Genomic DNA, 6,266 nt, shown 5'->3' on the forward strand with positions numbered 1-6,266 from the left:
TGTTCTCAAAGTGCAAAGTAAGCACAACTACAATTCAAATTACCCACATTATAACTGAGCTCTGAAGTTTCCAGGCAAATTTGAAAGTTAGGGGTGTCTTAATCTGCAATAAAATACATATAATACTAAGTACACAAAAAAGAAACTGTTACATATATACAGCGGTAATTTATATTCTCCCTCCCTCTTTGCCCCCTCCAAAAAGATAGAAATAACCATAGCAACCAGTGGCTCAGAAGGTTCCAAGTGAAACAGTCCATTATGAGTGTTCTACGGAGCCTAAATTTCATAGCCTCTGCGCCATCTTGTTAAACAGGAGAATTAAGTGAAATTATTCAACAGTTTTTAGAACCAATACAAAACAATCAAGCATTCACTTGAAATAATCATTTTCTGAATTGTGTTCTGTGGAATCATCCTCTCATATCACTGTGGGGAACTTTTAGCACACTCTTCTGTATAATAGTACTTCAGTTCGTTGAGGTTAGTGGGCATTCATTTAGTTCTCTCGATGTCCCAGAACAGCATTACAGTCAGTTTGAGGTCTAAACTTTGACTGGCTTCACATATGACATTTGACTCTGAAGTACTTTGGCATATAGCAAAGCTAATGGCTGACTAAATGAGTGAGAAATGTCCACCAAAGCACTGCATGAGCTGCAATATTAATATTACTAGTTTCTAGTTTGTTTTGTTTCATGATCATATACATACTTGTGAAATATAGATAAAACGATGCCATTATTATTGACTCTTTGAGCACAGTATTTTTTTAAAATAAATTTTGAATAGATAAGAGTCAACATTGGAATTAAATTTACTAGCTAGATAGAGCCCACAGAAGAAACAGAAAGCAAGACAGATGCTAAATTAGCTTTCTTTAGAGGGCATCACAGTGAGAAAATGTGCCAAAATTCAGTAGTGGGGCATTAATATGGTTTGCAAATCTTGTATTTTGTTATTTTAATTCAAATAAAAAAATTGAAAGTCAACAATTGCTTGGAGTCATGGGAATGGTACAGGTTTGGGGGTCAGTGATACTCTAGATGCCCAGTCAAGTTGGAGAAAATAAAGTATTCTATGTACTTGGTTAAAACTTAGTAAAACATTCCTTGGCAAACATTATTATTATTATTATTATTATTATGTGTTTGTTTTTTCAAAATATAATTTATTCTCAAAATCATTCAAATAGATAAAAGTCACTATCAGTGGTGTTAGTTGAGAAAGGATGCATGAGAGTGGGGGTAGTTCACAAAACAACAGAATATGCTCAGTCTGCCAGAGCCAAGGTGATCGCCCAGCTTAACCCAGGAGACAACTCAAACAACTTTATTTATCCCTGATGGGCAATTTAGTAATGGATTCTAGGATACAACAGTGATGATGTGCCCAAGTTGTGCATCAGGAGAAGTTTTCTTAAACAACATGCAACATATTTGACCTGTTTTGCATTGTACTTTTGCCCATTTATGTATTTTTGTCTTGATATCTTTTTTTGGCCTTCAGGCTCAAGCAGTGCTTTGTAGTTATTCATTCATTCATTCATTTTCCGAACCGCTTATTCCAATTCAGGGTCGCGGGGAAGCTGGAGCCTATCCCAGCTGGCTTTGGGCGACAGGCAGGGTACACCCTGGACAGCTCGCCAGTCCATCGCAGGGCCACACACAGAGAGACGAACAACCACACTCACGCTCACACTCACTCCTAGGGGCAATTTAAAGTGACCAATTAACCTATCATGCATGTCTTTGGTGGGAGGAAGCCGGAGTACCTGGAGAGAACCCACGCATACACGGGGAGAACATGCAAACTCCACACAGAAAGGCCACTGACCAAACCAGCCAAGGATCGAACCAGTGACCTTCTTGCTGTGAGGCCACAGTGCTAACCACTGCCCCACCGTGCAGCCCTTTGTAGTTATTATGCTTGCTTATTTATTTTGTTCTGTTGTGACAAATACATTGAGAAATTACTTTCATGAGTCATCAGCAAAGGCAGGCAATACAGTTTTTCCAACGAAAATCTTCAAGGGAAACAGAATGCAAAATGCAATGCAGTTAGTTTTTAACAAATAAAAGAGAAAAACAAAAGAGAAACAGATTTAACTTAATGGTATTGTAGCCTCCTCCCTGAGCCCCCACCTTATCAAGGTGTAGGGGTTTGTCTGTCCTGAAGATCCTAGCAATATATTGTCAGGGGCTTTATGCCCCTGGTAGGGTCACCCATGGCAAACAGGTGTCTATGGGAGGGACCAGATTAAGTGCAGCTCAAAGACCCCTATGATGACAACGACCATGGGCGGAAATGTTCCCTTGCCTGTACGCGGATCACTGGGGCCCCCCTCTTGAGCCAGGCTTGGGGGTGAGGCATGAGAGCGAGCATCTGGTGGCTGGGCCTTTGCCCGTAAGGCCCGGTTGGGCTCAGCCCGAAAGGGTTACATGAGCCCCACCTCCCGTAGGCTCAACATCTGCGGAAGGAGCCGTAGGGGTTGGGTGCAACATGAGCTGGGCAGCAGCAAGAGGCGGGGACCCTGCTGGTCCCATCCTCGGCTGCAGAAACTGGCTCTAGGGATGTGGAATGTCACCTCTATGGTGGGGAAGGAGCATGAGCTTGTGCACGAGGTTGAGTGGTTCCAGCTAGATATAGTTGGACTCACCTCGACGCATGGCTTGGGCTCTAGAACTAGTACCCTCAAGTGAGGCTGGACCTTCTTCCACTCTGGAGTTGCTCATGGTGAGAGGCGCCCAGCAGGTGTGGGCATTCTCATAAGCCCCCAGCTTGGTGTCTGTACATTGGGGTTTACCCCAGTGGACAAAAGGGTAGTTACCCTCCACCTTCGGTAGGGGGACGGGTCCTGATTGTTGTCTGTGCTTATGCACTGAACAGCAGTTCAGAGTACGCACCCTTTCTGGAGTCCTTGGAGGGAGTGTTGGGGAATGAATCAGAGCCAGTGTTTTGTTGTTGGACTTCTGTGCTCATCATGGATTGTCCATAACAAACACCATGTTCGAACATAAAAGTGTCCATGTGTACACCTGGCATCAGGACTCTCTGGGCCACAGTTCGATGATCAATTTTGCAATTGGTTATCGGACCTGTGGTCACATGCCTTGGACACTCCCTCAGGGGCGGAGCTGTCAACTAATCACCACCTGGTGCTGAGTTGGCTCAGGTGGTGGGGGAGGAAGCCGGTCAGATCTGGCAGGCCCAAACATGTTGTGAGGGTCCACTGAGAACATCTGGCAGAGTCCCCTGTCCGTGTGAACTTCAACTCCCACCTTCAACAGAGCTTCAACCCGAGTCCCGAGTGAGGCGGGGGACATTGAGTCCGAGTGGGCTGTGCTGTGCTTCTATTGTTGAGGCAGCCAGCTGGAGCTGTGGCCATAAGGTCATCAGTGCCTGTCGTGGCAGTAATCCCAGAACTCGTTGCAGGACACCAGCAGTGAGGGATGCTGTCAAGCTGTAGAAGGAGTCTTATTGGGCCTTCTTGACCTGTGGGACTCTGGAGGCAGCTGATAGGTACCAACAGGCTAAGCGGCATGTGGCTTTGACTGTTGCCAATGCAAAAACTCGGGCGTGGGAGGAGTTTGGCGAGGCCATGGAGAATGACTTCTGGATGGCTTCGAGGCGATTCTGGTCCACCATCTGGCAACTCGGAGGGGGAAGGAGTGCGCAGTCAATACTGTTTACTGTGGGGATGGGGGAGCTGTTGACCTCAACTCGGGACGTTGTGGGTCTGTAGAAGGAATACTTCGAAGACCTCCTCAATCCTACCAACACGTCTTCCAGTGAGGAAGCCGAGCTGGGAGACTCAGGGGTGGACTTTTCTATCTCTGGGGCTGAATTGCTGAAGTGGTTAAAAAGCTTCTTGGTAGCAAGGCCCCGTGGGTGGACGAGATCCCCCTGGAGCTCCTTAAGGCTCTGGATGCTGTGGGGCTGTCCTGGCTGACACGCCTCTGCAGCATCGCATGGACATCTAGGGACAGTGCCTCTGGACTGGCAGACTGAGGTGGTGGTCCCCCTTTTTTAAGACGGCGGACCGGAGGCTGCATTCTAATTAGGGGAATCACACTCCTCACCCTCCCCGGTAAGGTCTATTCAGGGGTCCTGGAAAGGAGGGTCCGTTGGATAGTAGAATCTCGGATTGAGAAGAAGCAGTGTGGGTTTCGTCCTGGTCGCAGAACAGTGGACCAGCTCTATACCCTTTTTGGGGTACTGGAGGGGGCATGGGAGTTTACCCAACCAGTCTACATGTGCTTTGTGGACCTGGACAAGGCATTCAACTGTGTCCCCCGGGGACTCCTGTGGGGGGTACTCCGGGAGTATGGGGCACCGGACCCCCTTGTACAAGCTGTCCTGTCCTTGTATGACAGGTGTCAGAGCTTTGTCCGTATTGTCAACAGTAAGTCGGATTCATTTCCAGCGAGGGTTGGACTCTGCCAAGGATGCCCTTTATCACCGACTCTGTTCTAGGCGCAGCCGAGGTGTTTAGGAGATCCGGTTTGGTGGCCTCAGGATTGGGTCTCTGCTTTTTGCGGATGACGTGGTGCTGTTGGCTTCATCTGGCCATGATCTCCAGCTCTCACTTGACCGATTTGCAGCCGAGTGTGAAGCGGCTGGGATGGGAATCAGCACTTCCAAATCTGAGACCATGGTCCTCATCCAGAATAGGGTGGATTGCCCTCTCTGGGTCAGGAGTGAGGTCCTGCCTCAAGTGGAGTAGTTTAAATATCTCTGAGTCTTGTTCACAAATGAGGGAAGGATGGAGCATGAGATTGACAGGCGGATTGGTGTGACGTCCGCAGTAATGCGGACTCTGCGCCGGTCTGTTGTGGTGAAGGAGCTGACCCAGAAAGGAAAGCTCTCGATTTACCAGTCGTTCAGTGTTCCTACGCGCACCTATGGTCATGAGCTTTGGGTCATGCCTGAAAGAACAAGATCTTGTATACAGGTGGCTGTAATGAGTTTCCTCCGCAGGGTGGCTGGGCTCTCCCTTAGAGATAGGGTGAGGAGCTCAGTCATCCGGGAGAGGCTCAGAGTAGAGCTGCTGCTCCTCCGCATTGACAGAAGCCAGTTGAGGTGGCTCGGGCATCTGGTCAGGATTCCTCCTGGAGCCTTCCTCTGGGAGGAGACCCCAGGGGAGACCAAGGACACGCTGGAGGGATTGCATCTCTTGGCTAGCCTGGGAACGCCCTGGGATCCTCCTGGAGAGTTGGCAAATGTGGCTGGGGAGAGGGAAGTTGGACGCCTCCATTACGTAGCTAGGGACAGGGGATTAGTGAGTGTTCTCCGAGCTCCTACGTCCAGACTGCACCCACATAAAATGCAATAAAGCATACAGAGCTGATCAGCCCTGCCAGCACATTCCTTCGGCCCTGCAGACTTTCATACCTCGGCCCCAAAGGAGGGTCTTGTCGTCAGACCCGGGCAGAATAAGACATCACAATATTTTTTTCATATAATTCATATTGCGAGGGCGGCATGAGCTGCCACACAGTAAAGGTCTGGTAACTTTCTGGTAACTTTTTTTTTTCTTCTCAATTATGTAAACACTTTAAAGATACTTTATCATTTTTCATATTTTTATTAGCTGGGTTGACAGGGGGTTAACTAACTGGGTGCACACACTTAGTTAACTTATATTGTCACCTTGTTAATTTGGTTTATTTTGTCACCTTATCAATTTGCTTTGCTTTCAGTTAATATACTTTCCTTTTGAGTTGCCAGTTCCTTGGTATTCCCAAGCCTGCCGAAGAAGAGTCCTGGCTGCACTGGAGCTCCTTAAATCAGGCTGAGGCCTAATTGGGCAGAACCATCTTTTTTTATTGGAGGGAAGTATAGGAGGGGTTTAGGTTTTCTATTGATTGTCAGTTGGTTTGTATTATTTAGGTATTTCAGATTGTTTAGTTTATTGTCCTAATTGATTATATGTAACACTTGTTGATAAGTTAAGTTTATGTTACAGTTGGTATATAGTATTGTATTGTCTCCCCCCTCGTGTGTCAAAATGGCCTGATCAGCCAGTATATATGTGTCCCTTGTGTGTCAGTTAGTGTTTGAGGTCTTTATGTTGATACCTAGGTTGACGTTTGGTTTCTTTGACCTGTTTTACGGGCCCACAGTTATTGCACTGAAAGATTTATCTTGTTATTTTTGTTAAATAAATGTAGACATTATATTTTTCTAAAAACATTCCTTGTGCTTCTCTGGTTTTTTCGGCTCGGTCCCTCACACATATATTTAGTTTATTTCAAGAGCATAAC

The sequence above is a fragment of the Telmatherina bonti genome, assembly GCF_933228915.1.
Source record: "Telmatherina bonti genome assembly, chromosome: 2".
NCBI classification, from domain to species: domain Eukaryota; kingdom Metazoa; phylum Chordata; class Actinopteri; order Atheriniformes; family Telmatherinidae; genus Telmatherina; species Telmatherina bonti.